General features: G+C 39.4%; 1 protein-coding gene across 2 annotated transcripts in view; it reads right to left on the bottom strand.

Annotated features, from left to right (window-relative positions):
• Positions 1-17,539, bottom strand: part of LOC150077274 (uncharacterized) — a 136,323-nt gene that overhangs the window by 27,630 nt on the left and 91,154 nt on the right. The gene's annotated exons all lie outside the window — the stretch shown is intronic.

The following is a 17,539-nucleotide window of genomic DNA, read 5'->3' as shown; positions in this document are numbered from 1 at the left end:
GATTCATTTGCATTCATATCATCATTACTATCCTTATCTTGATTTAAGATTTTAACAATTTCACCCATTACTTAACAGGCATGTTGTCAATGTTCAGCACTGATATCAGCTTTAACTTATTTAGACTTTCAGATAAACTTTTAGTGTAGGGTTTGATAGCTTTTCCTTAGTGACACTAAACCCTTAAATCTTTAGCTGCAGGTTCATCTTCAAATCTTGTATATCAAAGTCTGTACAGAGTATTTAATGTTTGTTTATCAAAAGCATTAGCAACTGCAAAATGGCATCCTTAACATTGAACTTCCACAAAGCCTTTGATTCCTCTGCCAACCTCTGACTGTATTAAGCATACAATTAAAAACTTCATATATGGAGCATAATTCCTTGGTCACAGGGCTGTATTAAAGGTGTCACACTGGTGACAAAGTAAATGCCAAAAGCATTATTTTTTCACAAGTTTGGCAGTAGGATGCACAAAGCAGTTGGCCAGGAATAATCAAATTGTACAATTTTCTTGTAGGCCATCTTTCCTGCAGTGAGATCTTACCACCAGTAAGAAATGGTTATTGAACCAGTCAATTTTTATGGTTACCCATTCTTTTTGGCATAAAAATACACAGGTAAACTGTACACCTCAAATATTGGCTTTTCTGGTCACTGTCCACTACCTATAGTATTGTTTATCATAGACTTGTTTCAACCATCATTTTGCTACTTTTTAGGAGAATACTAACAGCAACCCGATTATCTGGAAACCCCTGATTTCCGTTTTTCGAAAATCATGTCCACTGCAGACTATAATATCATTGATGAATGCCAGGACTTTACTCCTGAAACTATCCAAACTCTAGGCCTACGGGGTGATACTGAGGCCTCCAGGCCTACTCCAGCCTCCAAGAAGTGTAATAAAAAATCATTTCCAAAATCAGAAATGGAAACCAGATCCCAAAGTGAACGAAAGGAACTACAAGACCGATCTTCCCAGCAAGGAGAAAATGAAGAGACACCACTGGATCCCACTCTGCCCGAGGGTCCCGTTTTAGAGCAGGTTCTCTACCTGAGAACTGCACTAGAAACTTTAATGAAGACAACCAACAGCAGAGTTAGTACAGCTCTGCGCACAGACAGTTTCCCTATGGACGAAGTTGGAAACCATTTTACTTACAACGCACCTCGAATGCGAGAAAGCAGTGGCTAAACTTGAGGCATATCTTGACGGTAGGGATAGTCAAATGCAACAACGTGCCCCTACCTATGCAGACGTGCTGAGGATTCCCAGAAATGCTGAACAAACAACTGAATCAGAAAACTCAACCAAAAGGAAAACTCCTACAAAAACCATATCTGGTAATTGTTAGATCTACTTCCACAGAAGATCATCACACAAGTGAGGAAGTAAAAAATAGTGGTCGCAAATTTAGCAGAAGACCTGAAAATGGCAAAAATTAAATCTGTGCGTAAGACCACGTAATATTGGTGTCATCATTGAAACTGAGATGAAAGAAGCTAACAAAATCATTAGTAACCCCAAAATACAAACACACTTGGCCTACAGGCTGCACCCCCGAAAAGAAAGGGGCCCAGCATAATAATTTATGATACCAAAAAGGACCTAACCCCAGCAATGCTCCAGGTTGAACTATACAGAAGAAACCTCCAGCAGGACTACCCAGATGTTGAACCAAATGACCTCGTTTTCCCGAAATTCCAAAAAAATGCCAGAGTGGGAAATTCTACCAACTGGGTAGTGGAGCTTTCCCCTGCAGCCTGGAGAACAATAAGTCAACAAAATAGTGTTCATAAATTGGGGCAGTCACCGCTTCAAGGAGCATGTGGCTGTCCCCAAATGCTACAAGTGTTGTTGTTTTGGACACACGACACATGTGTACCCAAGCTCAACCCACATGTGGACACTGTGCTGAGAGAGGACACTACTTTAACTTGTGCACTAAAAAAGACCCACCCACTTGAACAAACTGCAAATCAATGAAAATGCAGGCAGATCATTCCATCTGGGACAATAAATGCCCTGTCTACACAAAAGCTAAGAGCACATGCCAACTAAGGCTCGATTATGGGGACTTACCTTAAACCATTTAATACTACCACTGTAAAATTTGCACAAATTAATGCCCAGCAAGCTAAAGCAGTTGCAGTGCAGTTGAGGAAAAAGGCAGATGAGGAGAACCTCGATATCCTCTTTCTTCAAGAGCCATATTTGCATAGTAAGGCAGTCAGAGGGTATCTGTTGGCTTATAAGATTGTTCAAGTGGATGGGGAGACCCCATGGGTGGCTATTCTGGTCAGAAACTGATCTCACTGTTACCAAAATACCACATTACTGCCTTCCCTGGGCAGCCTGTGCCCATATCATCATCCCTTTGGGGGAATTTTATGCAGTTTCTCTACTCTCGGCCAGGGGAGGATATTCTCCTGATTATTAGATACAAAGCATCTCTCTGGAATTCCCAAATGCAAAAATCATCATTGCCGCTGACGTAAACTGCAGGTCGCCAGCGTGGTTCAGTGAAACTCAAGATAGACGAGGCACAAACAACGGACAAAGACTGGAAGAATATCTCTCAAACAGTTTTCTCAATTCTCAACCAACCAAATAACCTACCGACCTTCTCTAGTACAATGTGGGAAGCCACAATTGATATCACCCTGGCCACAAGATCCATTGCACAACACCTTTCATCCTGGACAGTTAGAGAAAGCTGGACCACTTCAGACCACCGTGTAATAACTTTCCAACTACACCGATCAGTAAGCCGACAACCAATTATGAGGCAAACTCTACATAGATTTGTAATTGACAAGGCAAACTGGCAGGAATTTAAGGATTCACTGATCATGGCTGCCTACTCTCTCAGCACAGTTGGACTGAACCCAGACCAGCACCAAAAGGCAATTGTAAGCCTAGTCACTGAAAGCTCAATTAACTATTAAACAGAAGAAACCTTCTCTTGGAGCCATACCTTGGTGGTGCCCAGAGCTCCAACAACTGCGACGGGAGGTTTACACCCGACGGAAAAATTAACGCGCAAGACGGACATGGCCAGAAGCGGAAGTATATCTCAAGCAGCAGTACCGAATGGCAAGAAACGAATACACAGCCCTGATTAAACAAAGGAAAAAGTGCTCCTGGGAGTACCTAGTCTCCACAGTTGGAAATTCTGCTCCATGGGGAGTGGTCTACAGAGTAATCACAAACAAACTCCCCAGGGGAGAAGTCATCCCAGCCACCAAGATGCCACAAGGCACGTATACAAAGACATGGTCTGAATCTATAAATAACATCCTTGACACCATGTTCCATCAACACATGCCACCAAGTACCCCAGCAAATACTACTATGTGAGGAAAGCAGCACATACACCACAGCCCAAGTGGAAGACAGCTTCACCAAGGAAGAACTGGACTCTGCTGCAGCAAAAATAAACAAGAAATCTCCAGGAGAAGATATGCTGGAGCCCAAGATTGTAAAGAATGCTGTTGAAACCATCCCAAATGAGATCCTAAACCTCCTCAACCATTGCCTTGAAGCAGGCCATTTCCCAGTAGTGTGGAGATCTGCAAAATTAAGGCTTATTCTCAAGAATCCGACAAAACCACAAGACCTTCTGGAGTCATACCGGCCCATCGCTCTTCTATCCATACTAAGCAAACTCCTAGAACATCTTCTAAGCAACAGAATAGAAATTCATTACTCCAAGGCTGGCCTTCACTCTGACAACCAATATGGCTTTAGAAGGGGATGCTCCACAGTGGACACCTTAGAGAATATTGTCAAAGCAGCTACCACTACCAGCCATAAATACTTCCTTGTCATTTCAGTGGATTTTGCCGGGGCGTTTGACTCCCTCTGGTGGCCAAGCATCCTTGGCAGACTCCGGAAAGCAAAACTACCAGCTAATTTGTACAATTGTATAAAAACCTATCTTGCAAACAGAACAGTAACCGTCAGTGCTCCGTACTGTTCAGTCACACGACCAGTCTATAGAGGATGCCCACAAGGCTCAGTACTTGGCCCACTTCTCTGGAATGTGGTGCTCTACAGCTTTCTAAACCTCAACCTTGGTAATGTTTAATTGCAGGCCTATGCAGATGACCTGATCCTGATGCTGGTGGCAGACTCAAGAACTCAACTAGAGATCTCTGCAAACCATGCTATAAATATCCTACAAGACTGGGCCACCCAAAACCACTTAAAAATATCCAACAAAAACCTGCTCCATCCTACTTAAAGGTTCTCTCAATATCAGAAGGCCTCCCCAGATAAAGATTCAGGAAACAACAATTAAGCTTTCCACTGAACTTAAATATCTTGGTATTCTGCTGGATAAAAATCTGCCATTCACACCCCATCTTACTTACCTCCGAAGCAAAATCAAAAAAATACTCCGCACTAATAGCTAGAGTCACTTGTCGCGACTGGGGACTTAAGAGGACCCTAGCCCTCTTCTATAAGGCAGTCTTCTTACCAGCAAGAACATATGCATCAGGAGTCTGGTTCCACAAGGCGGTAACAGCAGTTAACAAAAGGAAGCTAGAGACCATTCAACGTTCAGTCCTACTAACAATCTCAAGAGCCTGCTGTACTGTAAGCACCCACACCCTCCAGGTCCTCTTGGGTGCTCTCCCCCTGGACCTGGAGATCGTCTGCTGTGGGTTGCTTTACCAACTATCCAAAGGCAAATCAATCACCTGCCTAGACTACACAACTGATCCAGCGAACGATCGTAAACTAGAGAAAAAACGCCTTCTCACCCACCTACAGCAGGCCTGGCAAACCTGCTGGACGACTTCGACAAAATGGGAAGTCACCTGAAGATTCATACCGGATAATCAACTAGTGTTTCCCAAAAGCCCAAACTGGTTTTCACCGGGTCTGCTGACATCTTACCTGCTCACGGGACATGGCGCAATAAGAACAAAACTCCAGTTTCAGATTGAGTGACACCCCCTCTCTGCCACTGTGGACAGCCAGAGATGTGGGAGCACCTCATGCACCACTGCCAACTATATGAAGACCTCCACTGCCTCTTAATAACTAGAATACATTTCTCACCAATAAACCAAGAACAATATCTCCTGGAGAGCAAGGACAACTATAAAGCCTTAATGCAGTTTGCGCAGGATCTTTTTACTAGAAGAACATACCCACAACCTTAGCAGGAATTTTCCCACAAACTAACCACTCATCATCCATAATAAAGATCCTTAGATGTGTCAACCAAACAAAAACCTAACAGCTACAATCTGAAAAACTAATCATTAACTTAACCTGGATCTGACCACTGGCTTAAACTGGAGTCATTATCTGGATTTGACCACTCACACGGACGGAACAACATGTCCCAGGAATGGCATATGAAGACCTGACAAAGACATTATGCAGTTTGCTGCCGAAACATCATTAGGTGATCTGAACCGGGTACCCTCACTCGGTTCACTTTCTTTCCCTTCCCTTGGCAGGGGATGGTTACTCTGTACCCTCCCCCCCTATCTTCAACTGGTGAGGCATGGGCCTGCCCCACTGACTTTTGGGGTTATCTTCACTATTGACTCCATATTTCTGTCTTTCACCCCCCAGTCTTCAGTCTCCCTTTGCTCTCTAGCTATCTTGCGACTAGCATTTGACCCTTGCCAAAACTACACAAGCCCCACACAAAAATTTAAAAAATAATAAAAAATGAACTATAACCCGTATAACTTTTATCTCTTTCAGTCTGACCCAATTTCTAGCATTTCTTCCCCCCTCCACTTTTTTTTTTGGTCCTAGCCACTGAAATCTCAGGAAATTAGGTGGCAGGACCTGCCAGAGTAAATAGTAAATTTCTAAAATACTGGTGTACCTGGTCTGCCTCCACAAGGTATAGTGTGGGCAACGGTGGGTCTCATTTGAGACCCAACGGCTAAAAGACCAGATGAACAATGGTACAAAACATTACACACTACAATATCCATACACTTTTAAACCTCTGGCCTCTACAGTGTTTTGTATCACACCACAATGTATATTATGCGGAGATGGGGGAAACCCCTGGTGCCGTTAGACGCTAAAAAACACTATACCTATAGTATTAGCACATAAGAACAACCTGTCCTTAGTATCTTTAACACCTGCTGCTCTCAATGGTTTTATAGGAATGTGCCAGTAGAGATGTTTCATCAGCATTGAATGCTCATATTTGACAATGTAATTTTCAGCTGGTTCATGATCCAGAAGCTTTTTCACCACAGATTTCTATATTTTATACCATTCAACCTTCTGAATATATATACTCCTTCAATGTTCAGTTAATATATTCTAGCTTGTTTGATAACCAAATTAGTGGCATATGTTCACTTCATTGTCAGTGAAGAACTTGGAAGTTTTCTTCAAGTATTACAGTGACTTAAATCATTCTTTAGTAAGACACCAATCAGTAACTTAGCTTTCTGTGCTATTGATAAAGAAATGCTTCCTTCTCTTTTCACTATTACCCATAGGGATAATTGCTTTGACATTTTTACAATGAAATTAAACTCAATGAAAAAATCAGCAGCAGGCATGTTACTGGTAGCACTGCTGAGATCTGCCCGTGCTATGCTTATATCAACTTGTCAAATGTATTAGATATGCAATAGCATGGCAGTATAAACACATGGACAAGGAACATTTCAGATTTTATTTGTGATCTTGATAAGATCCATCTTTCTTAATTATGATAGTATTATTCAACAATTGAATAATTGTTGATTAAAAAGCTTAATTTCTAATGTTAAACTTAGTTTTAAAACTCTTGATCTGGTTATCAAGAGTGACCCTAAAAGTACTAAATGTCCAGATAAAGAAACCACTAGGTAGCAGTGATCACAACCCATTGATAACAGATTTACTTAAATCTGAGTAAAGTACTATCAAAGGTTTAATTCACAATAAACTGTTTAAATCCTTTTCAGTGGAACTAACTGATGATAGTAACTACAAATTCTAAACAAAGAATGGGGATGTAATAGTAGCTAAGCCTTTTATACTGACTAAAATTGTTCAATGTTTAGACCTAAATGGACAGATGAACTGAGACTAATGGCAGAAGAAAGGTAAATTGGATAAGTTAGGACAAACCTTAAGTAAATAAATTACTTTCCAATAAAATCAAAAGTTAAGGCAAAGAAAAGTAGATAAGAATTTCTCTACTTATTTTAACACCAAAGGAATGAACTGCACTGGCCTACTAGATATGAATAGCATAACAGAAGATCTTGTTCAGGTTGCTAACAAACTATTTTTAGAAGAATAAGAAATTTACCTTAATGATATTAGTATAAAACAGAGCTATGATGCTCAATATATTCTGTTGTATTTCAACATTTGTAGAAGAATAAGAAATTTACCTCAATATATTTAGAATCTTCTATAATATTTCTCCAGAAATTTATCTGCATTGTGTTAATGTAGACTTCCACTGAGAAGTGGAAGAGAACTGTTGAAGCTTAAGTTAATAAGGCACCTAGGGTTGATAGTCAACCTAGTTATATTAGGAATAAAGATATAAAAACTTGTCCATAATTATGAGAAAATCCTTGACAGCAAACAGTTTTCAGCCATGTTCATTACTTCTAAATAAAATGAGATTTGTTTTATTTTAGACAATTAGAGATACTTCATTCTAAACACAAAACTTAATTTTCAATTGTCATTTCCCATTCATAGATAGGTATATACTGTTTAAAAACAGTATATATATTCTTTATTGCTAATAAGTACAGGACATGTACTAGAGACAATACTCAACATGGCGACATGGCCAGGAGTTTTACATTATAAATGAAATTAATTGGCAAAAAGGAAAAAAATTACTGTTACATGGAAATTAAGAGTTACAAACATGTAACTTATGAGTTACAAACATGTAAATTGTAATAATGAAAAATGAGGACTAAACGTCATATGGAGGAAATTATCCCAGTTCCACAGATGGAATCCACTCGAGGAGCATGTGACGGTATTTGTAGTTGGTAGCTAATTTCTGAAGGTAGACTCCAAGACTGAGTAGTGCCTGAAATTTGGGGAGTGCCTGGGCAGGTAGGAACCGACTACAGTTTCAACCGGTTGTATTTGAGGATTAGTGTGGGCTCTGACCTCAAGGATGGCGTAGGATTGTGCCACTGACAAAAATCCCAGCAGTACTTGTTTCATATTCTAAACTTGCTGAATAAATTGATACATCAATACCAAAAATTACCTAGACTGAAATCTCAAACCCATCTATGCATTTCTCTGAAATGATTTTCTACATCAATTTCAGGTCAATTGATCTTTTAGTGGTTGGAGGACATTCCAGTGATCAGGAACGTTCTACTCATAACAATCTAAAATCTTATATGCAGATCCTCTTAGGCTATACAGGAAATATTTTCATGGTATATACATTCATTTAGTAGTCAATATAAATGTGAATACATTCAGTCATTTTACTTTTAAAAAAAATTTGCTTGGTTAGATTTGTTGAAAAACAAGTTATCACCAGGTTGCCATATGTTGTAATTTGTTCAACTAGAACATTTACAATATCAACAGCCAGATTCCTGGCTACATCACAAGCAGGAATCTCGTCTGAATTGACAGCTTCCTGGCTCCTGTCCCAAGGAGCCAGCCAGATATCCTTTATCTAGGCTGCCCTTAGCCCATCCACTGGAATGGAAGAAAGGATAGCCATAGTCAGAGAGTAAGTGATCAAGTTTTGGCATATAAGCAACCAAGGCTGTGGTGTGCCTGGTCTAGCTAAGGGATAGAAAGATAAGGGGAAAAAATAAGGACAGGACAAGACAGCTGGATGATAGTAGGGCATTAGTACAGAAAAGTCAAGGGAAGAAAGTATAATATAAGGCAACCATCAAGAAAGGGATATACTATCCATTTAGATCACTCTGGGTAGTGATCTAAATGGATAGTATATCCCTTTCTTGGTGGTTGCCTTATAGGGGGAAGTCTGCTGTGATCTAAGATCACAGCAGACATTCCCCTATCTTCAGATCCTTTTTCATAACCACAGATGAAGAAATATCATACAATCTAAGAAATGAAGCCAACCTAAAGATTCTCCTTTTCAGAAAAGCCATAAGTCAGAAAAGCATAAAATACAGAGGTGCTAAAACCTGGAACAAACTTCCTGCAAAAATCAAAAATGTCACTTCACTAAATAAATTCAAGAAATTACTAACTGAACACATTACTAGGGATGTCTGATTCAAATTACCTTCCACTCAACTCCTGGATTTTAAAAACACCAACATGGAAATAATGTACAAATGTTAAAGGAGACAGTTGGCAAATAGTTTGTAAATTTCTGTGCATGTATCTCATCATTTTTCTTTTCTCATTTAATTGTAAAAATGTTCACAATGATGTTATAAGTAGTGATGCTCTTTGAAGTCTTCTGTAAAGAAATGAAATACAAAAAACTCAAATTTGTCTTTCCTGTTGAACATTACCTGTACAATTTCAGAACTGTACATTTTTCAATTGTATATTCATCATTTTTTAAGGGCATACCCCTAAAAAGCCATTGGCTTATGTGTTGTTCTCCCTCCCTTTTTGCTGTTATCTCACAAAAAAGTAACAAAATAGGGATAAATAAATTATTATTAGTAGAATAGAAGGGGAGGAACTAGGAATTGTGATAGTACAAATTATCCAATTGTATGCATGTGTGTAGCACATGGATTCAGGTATACCTGAATTCCTAAATCCAAGATTGGGATTCAGTTAAACAATACATGAAGACTGCAAGACCACAGGTTAATTGAGAAGTTATCCCACATCTAAAGGGAATGGGAGCCTAGTTGTCAAATGAAAGTTCAAAATAGTTTTAAACTTTGCAGCAATGTGATTTACCTGCTATAGCATATGACATGCACTAGAGTTACTGGCAGTTATTTTAGAAAATGCCTGGAAACTGTTCAAACAGCTGCCCAACTATACCAAGCTTTCCCAACAAAGCTAGATCTATCAAGTCTGATCTAAAAGTTGGCAGCTATAATTTACTTATTCAAATGTTTAAGTTTCTACAGGTGCATGTTACTTATAAATATGAAAAAAGACCAGATATATTCTAAAAGTGTAACTTAAACCTGGATTTGTTCCTTTAAATATTTAGTTTAAAGTCAAATAGTTTTGCTCAGGCTTCTGAAGAATGCACTTCCACTTAATAGTATACAATGAACATCAGTCCTACATTAAGGACTTGCCTTACACTTCAATCATGGCATCCTGTCACATTATGCTTACCTTTTCTAGGTAAAAACTAACCTCTAAATAAAGATTAAAGTAAAAATATCAAAGAACACCAAGTTATTTAAAGAAAGGTCACTTTTAAACTTAAATTTAAAAAATATTGAATAAAACTAAGATTTCATTAAGCTGTCAAACTACAGTACAGTACTTTCAAATGTAGTTGAATATTTTAAATCAAAAAAAAAAGTTAGATAATATGCACTATCATGTTTCAGTACATGTTAGCAAAAAATAATTTGAAACCAAAATGACTTGTGCAACTAATTGCATTGCATTTCTGCTCATGTGTTATATATTTATTCCTCCAAACACATGGAAACAACCAAATAAAATTATGAAAATAATCTGAGAAGGGGTTAATTGTATGCATAATTAGCATAGGCTGCAAGAAAGCAAGCATCAGCCAAAAACATCCCATTTCACCCATCCATTCACCCCAAATGCTTGTCTAGCTCTGCTGTGAACTTAAGTTTGACCTCCACTACAACAGATGGAAGCCTGTTCCAACTATCAACCACCTGCTAGCTAAAGGCAAAATTCCATATATCTATTGTATAAGTCTTTCCTCAATTTGAATTCATATACCCTCAGATTAGTAATTTGAGGGAGTCCTCTCCCTCAAATTACTAATCTGAGGAAGAATTGTATTTATACAAAGAAATTGCAAGATTTGCTAACATGCCTAAACTAATTCTCTAGTGAGGACTGTATACCTAATATAATAGACTTAATACAATAGTAATGATATACTTTTATAATTAGTAAAAGTTGTACAATTACAATATAATTACACTAGTTTTATATTATACAGCACAAACTTATTATAAAATTAGACAATTAAAGAATCATTTGGGTTGGAATATTGAGATAAACACAATGCCAGAGCTATGACTAGTGCAAAGAAAGTTGCACACTTTAAGCTATTGCATTTAAAGTAAAATAGTTTTCCATCAGGAATATTCACCACCCTTGACATACCAGTCCCCAAAAAATTAGGCCCTTGCCACTGAAATCTTTGGAAGTTAGGTGGCAGGGCCTGCCAGAGTACTATAATAATCTACTGAGTGTCTCACCTGCTTCCTCGTGGCTAAGTGTGGGCAACAGTGGATCCCACCAGGGGACCAATGACTAAATGGTCAGAGATACAACTGTACCAAAATGTTACAAAACACTACTCCCACACTTAAATCACTGGCCTCCACAAAGTACTGCATCAAAAAAGTATACAATGCAGAGATGGGGAAATCCATGGTGCTGTCAGACAGCTAACACACTTTCACACCTATAGATCTAATTCAAGCCCTAAGATCTGTTAACTTTTAATGAAAAGTCAGCTTCTGAAATATATGGCTTTTTGCTCAAGCTTTGACATGGACAGACTACAGCTCTCATTTCATAATGGAGTACATCAGCTTTTACAAGGAAGAGCTAATCATCTGTAAGAACTTAGTTTCTGGATGCAACAAAGTCTAAGACCTAAACATGCCTGGAAATAGCTATTAGCATATACTGGAGATATTGACAAACTTGAATAGTCTGAATTTATCCTTGCAAAGTATGGAGAGTATAATCCAAACTGGAGCTATGGAGTAAACCTAGTTGTAGTAAAACTAGATAGAGCTTTGTTTGAGATCTTAACTATACTCATAGTTTGAAAGTTTAGTACCCCTTCCCTATCAGAAAAGGGCAGTTAAATATCTTTGTTCCCTACTAAATCAGGTAGTGTTACTTATGCTGTTTGCAAAGCTAATTCTTATAGGAGATGATACAATCAAAGTCATGACTGTGTTCACCAACAGAGCATGAAATTGAGTGCAGACTTGAATTGACAGAATTATGATGGCTTCAGGAATATGGTTCATGCCTTGAAGGATTAAGAAACCCATCAAGCACTCAGATGGCCAGCCCAATTTAAGCCCTTGCTCCAGCATCAGACAACACATCCTCTGCAAAGATCTTTGCTCCCAAAAGTAGCAATAGTTGGTGTCTCAGTTATCAAGGAAGTGAAATATTGTACAAAAGGACAGGTGGAATACAACTACAGTATGTCTGCCAAGTTCTAAAGCAGATGATAGGAGTTATCACCTAAGGGCACAAAGATGGTTATATTTTATTAGCATTAGTAGAGGCATTTGATGCAAGAAAGCAAGCTTATGCAGCATCAGCCAAAAAAAACCCACTTCCACTTCACCCCTCTGTTCATTCAAAATACCTGTCCAGCTGAGCCTTAAACTTATTTAGGCTATCAACCTCCACCACAAGGGATGGAAGTCTGTTCCACCAACCAACCACCCGCTGGCTAAAGGCAAATTTCCAGCACGTCTATCCTACATCTGTCTTTCCTCAATTTGAATTTATGCCCTCTCAGGTGATTTTTCTGAGCTAGAGGAAGAATCCCATCAGCATTGAGCATGCTTAAACCATTCAAGGCTTTATACACCTCTATCAGATCACCTTGCTGGTGCCTAGTCTCCAGACACTAATTTGCAAAACTTAAGCCTTTCTTCGTAAGAGCACCCCTTTGTTCCATTCACTAATCTTGTTGCCCTTCTCTACTCATTCCAGCAGCTCTACATCCTTCTTGAAATGAGGCCTCCAGACCTGTATACAGTACTCTAGGTGTGGCCTGACCATCGCCTTATACAATGGAATAATCACCTCCTTATCCCTGCTGGAAAAATCCCTGTATATCATTGACAATACTCCATGAGCTACACTTGCAGCCCGTCTGCACTGCTCAGAGAACTTCATATCTGCCTGCACAACCACCCCCAAGTCCCTTTCATTATCTACCACTGTCAGTGTAGTACCACAGAGTTGATACATTGCTCTGGGGTTGCTGTTTCCCATGTGTAGTACTTTACATTTGTCAATGTTAAACTTCATTTGCCACCTCTCAGCCCATCTGCTCAACTCTTCCAGATCCTGTTGCAGCAGCATAGTGTCAGTAGTGTCCTTGACAACCCTGCCAACCTTTGTATCGTCTGCAAACTTGGACATTAAGCCCGATATACCATCATCAATATCATTTATAAATACAGAAAACAATAATGGACCCAACACTGATCCCTGAGGGACTCCACTAATAACATCAGTCCACGATGAGCAGTGTCCATTGATTACCACTCTGTCTTCTCCCCCTCAACCACCCCTTTATCCATAGCAGCAATTTGCCTCCAATGTCACACTGCTCCAATTTGTGTAGCAGTCTTCCATGTGCAACAGTATCAAAAGCCTTTCTAAGATCCAAGTATATAATATCAAAGTTACTCCCTGCATCCAGTTCTTTTGTGACTGCATCATAGTATCCAATCAAGTTGGTCAGGCAAGACCTCCCCTTAACAAAACCATGCTGTGTCTGAGCTATAACTGAAGTCTTGTCTAAATGATCCTGCAGTGCTTCTTTAACCAGTGCCTCCATTAATTTTCCTGGAACAGAAGTTAAGCTCACAGGTCTATAATTACTTCTGTCAGCCTTTGATCCTCCTTTGTGAATTGGGGTCACATTTGCACATTTCCAGTCTATGGGTACCTCCCCCAAGTCCAAGGAAGCTCTCATAATTATGGCTAAGGGTTTGCTTACTTCCTTTGCTGCCTCCTTTAATATAACTGGATAGATCCCATCCATCCTGGGTGCCTTTCTTGTGTTTATCTTCAACAGTTTCTCCTCCACTTTACTCCCAGTTATTTCAAGATTCTGTAGCTTACTGCTAGAGTTGAATACACCTCTGGCATTCTCCTCGCTGAATAACTCCTCATGTGTGAATGTCGATGCAAAATATTCATTTAGTTTGTTAGCTACCTGAGCAGGATCATCAACACTTGACCCATCAATATCAAGTGGACCAATCTGATTCATCCCCTTCCTTCTAGAGTTTACATAAGTAAAGAACTCTTTGCTTCTGTGTCATGTGTTAATTTGTATGTATCCCATGCATTTTTCTTCTCTGCCATATGCCTCATTAGTTCATCTGACATCCATTTAGGCCTAAACCTTGAACAATATTTCTTAGTTGGTATGTAAAGCCTAGTAGCTTCCAAGATAAGTTCTTTGAATGCTTCCCATTTTGAATTTGCTGTTGGTAACATCATCAGTTGGTCCCACTGTATAGAATTTAAGTACTGTCTCAGTCCATCGTAGTCGCCTTTACGGAAGCAATAACCCTTCCCTTTACCCCTAATGGTAGTTACCTCTTTGAGTAAATTGCACTTCAGCACACTGATCACTGCCACCTAGTGGTTCATTTATCTGCAGATTCTTAATGCATGAAGAATCACTGCAGATAATCAAATCAAGAGTATTACTCCCTCTAGTTGCCTCCTGAACATGCTGATGTAGAAAACAATCATCCAATAAATCCACAAAAGTCCTGCTAGTGTGTGAGTAACCAGCCCCCAAATTCCAGTCAATATCTGGGAAATTAAAATCTCCCATTATAAGACACTCTGATTTACTGGCCCACTCTATTTCCCTGTACAGTTCCTTATTATACTCAGTCATTAGGCCTATAGCACACTCCTACTCTCAATTTTGATCTCCCAATGTTTATGTCACACCAAACTGACTCCACACTGCACTGTCCAGCGATGTCGACTGGCTTCACTTCCTTGGTTTTTGTGTTTCTTAACTAATAGCATAACCCCTCCTCCCTTCCTATCCTGTCTATCCTTTCTGTAGACGTTGTACTCCCCAAATTGCAGTTCTGCATCCCTTATATCTGTGTGACACCACGTCTCTGATATCCCAACAATATCTGCCTTCGATGTTTTGAGCAATACCTCAAATTCAAATTTATTTACTAAACTCCTAGCATTGGTGTACATGCAAGTATACCTGCACCTGTTTCTATTCTTAGCTATCCTAACAACCCATGTGTTTACTTGTACCGCAATGGCTCCCAGCAGTCTCTGAAATACCATGCATCTTGTTTTTCAGGCTTCTGCTCATTCTAATAGAAGCAGTGCAAGAATCTCTTTCACCTCTGCCAGTGGCTACTGTCAATCTATTGGTCTTTGTCTCCCCCCAAGCTAGCAGTTTTCCGACCCACCTAACACTGCCTCGATAGCATCAGCAAATATTCTTGCACCCTTTCTATTTAAGTGTATCCCATCCCTGTAGAAGCAATCTCTCCTGTTAACAAGTACAGTCCAGGCTGAAAAAATTCTACCCCTTGAGCCTTGCACAATCTTTCCAGGGCAGAATTGATCGACAAGGCTCTCATCATATACTCCCTCCTATCGTGTCTGGGCAGGATTGCAGACACTTTCAAATTCAACCCTAATTCTCAGCTTTTGTTCAACAGTGACCTGTACTTGTTAAGTAATTCTGCCGGTCTCCTACTCTTAATATTATTAGTGCCAACGTGTACAACTATCACCTTTTGTGCCCTTAAAAGATGATATTCGCTCTACGTCATCAACCTTTGCCCCTGGCAGACATACCCTGGTCCTGTTTCACCTATCTTTTTTACAAAGCATGTTCCCCGTTTCCCTGACAATAGTCACCAACAACTACTAGTTCCTTCGGGACCAGCGCATTCTGCCTTGGGGGTTGCCTCTGTGTCACGTAGTGCCCAAGTGCAAGCTCTGGCATTGATGTGGGCAGCTGAGAGCTTGATGGGCCCCTCAATTTAGTTTCTTCGAGGGCATCCACCCTGTCCTCCAAGCTCTCATATAAGCCCACAAGAACGCTGAGTTGTTGACTGATATCGATACTCCTTGCATCACGCACACACAAAGACATCCCCCATGGCAGTATCATGTCCCGTACCCGATTGCTCTGCAAACATCAAGCAAACAGTGCATTTTATAAGGCTGTGAGTCAGAGGACAACTGCCCCCCTCAGTTCTGCTCTGAGCCACAGCACTTCCATTAGCTTGAGCCTTTTGCTTTGCTGCTCTGGTCTGAGTCATGATTCTATTAATTTATTAATTATGTTATTAATTATTACATTTGTAATCTAAGTCATTATGTATTTATTTAAACGTACAATTTAACTGGAATATAACTGGAATATACAATGGCACTAATGATATTAAGAGTAGATTGAGGATTTAATTAACAAGTACAGAGCAATGTTGATAAAGTTGCAAATTAGGACTGAAATTGAGTCTGCAATTCTGCCCAGATATGATAGCAGGGAACAGATAAGGTGCTTCTTTCTGGGAGTAGAAACTCAGAAATAGTCTGTAGTTGCTAACAGGATGGAGAAATGCTGTCACTCAGATTAAGGATTCAGAATTTGAATATAAGGAGTGCAATGAGTACGGAAAGAACAGAAGTAGGGGAGGGATCATGTTAAAGCACAATCTAAGGCAGTACATCCAGTGAATGTGGGTGGCCAGTGCAATGTTGAATGAGTTTTCAAAGACATGGACTAGGAAAACATGAGGGTAGGGGTGTACTATAGGCCTCATGATGGATGGGTATAATCAATCAACTGTACAGACAGTAGGCCAGTAACAGAATTTTATAGGGGTTAACTTTCTAGTAAGGCTGGACCTTGGCTGGGCAACCAGAGTAGTAGGACTTTATAAAACTGAATGATTGTTTCTACACCATGTTAGAGAGGCAACAGGAGAAAGCAATACTCTTGCTCTGATTATCAATAGCAACCTTTCATGCATTAAGAATCTGCAGATATGACCCATTAGGTGTCTGTGATGATAAGTGAATATTTATGTAGGATTTAAATGGCAAGGGTGTCTAAGGTGACTTAGTAGTCAGTTTAAATTCTTTGAAGTTGGATTAGTAGATGCAGAAAATTAAAAATGGGAAGCACTCATGGATGTTATTGTAAAACTACTACACTTTATAACAATTAATAGACAATGTACAGACCTAAACAAATGTCAAGTGAACTGATGAGACTTGTCAGTGAAGAAAAATGCATGGGGTGCAATAAATCATTGTGATACAGATAATGTACATTAGATATTAGTCTGAAATAAAGTCAAAGGAGGTTATGCAAGCAAAAGCAGATTGAGAAGACTTGTTTACATTAACAGTAGAGGAAAGGGGCTGAATCATATTTGTCCACTTAATGTTAGTTTAGCTGTTGATGAGCCTGTAAGTTGAAAAATTTAATAGATTTGCATTTACATGAGGAATTTTAGGTATGGGGATGCAAGTCATCCTGCCAGAGCTGAATGATTGATAACTGAGAGGGAACAGAAATTGTTGAAACTAAAGAAGAGTACTTGGGGTGGATGGGATCCATTCATTTATATTAAAGCAAGCAGCAAAAGAACT

Source organism: Mastigoproctus giganteus, chromosome 12, assembly GCF_048544385.1.
Source record: "Mastigoproctus giganteus isolate SK-2022 chromosome 12, ASM4854438v1, whole genome shotgun sequence".
Lineage (NCBI taxonomy): Eukaryota > Metazoa > Arthropoda > Arachnida > Uropygi > Thelyphonidae > Mastigoproctus > Mastigoproctus giganteus.
The sequence above is the reverse complement of the archived record's forward strand: the minus strand, read 5'-3'. Positions and strand labels throughout refer to the sequence as shown.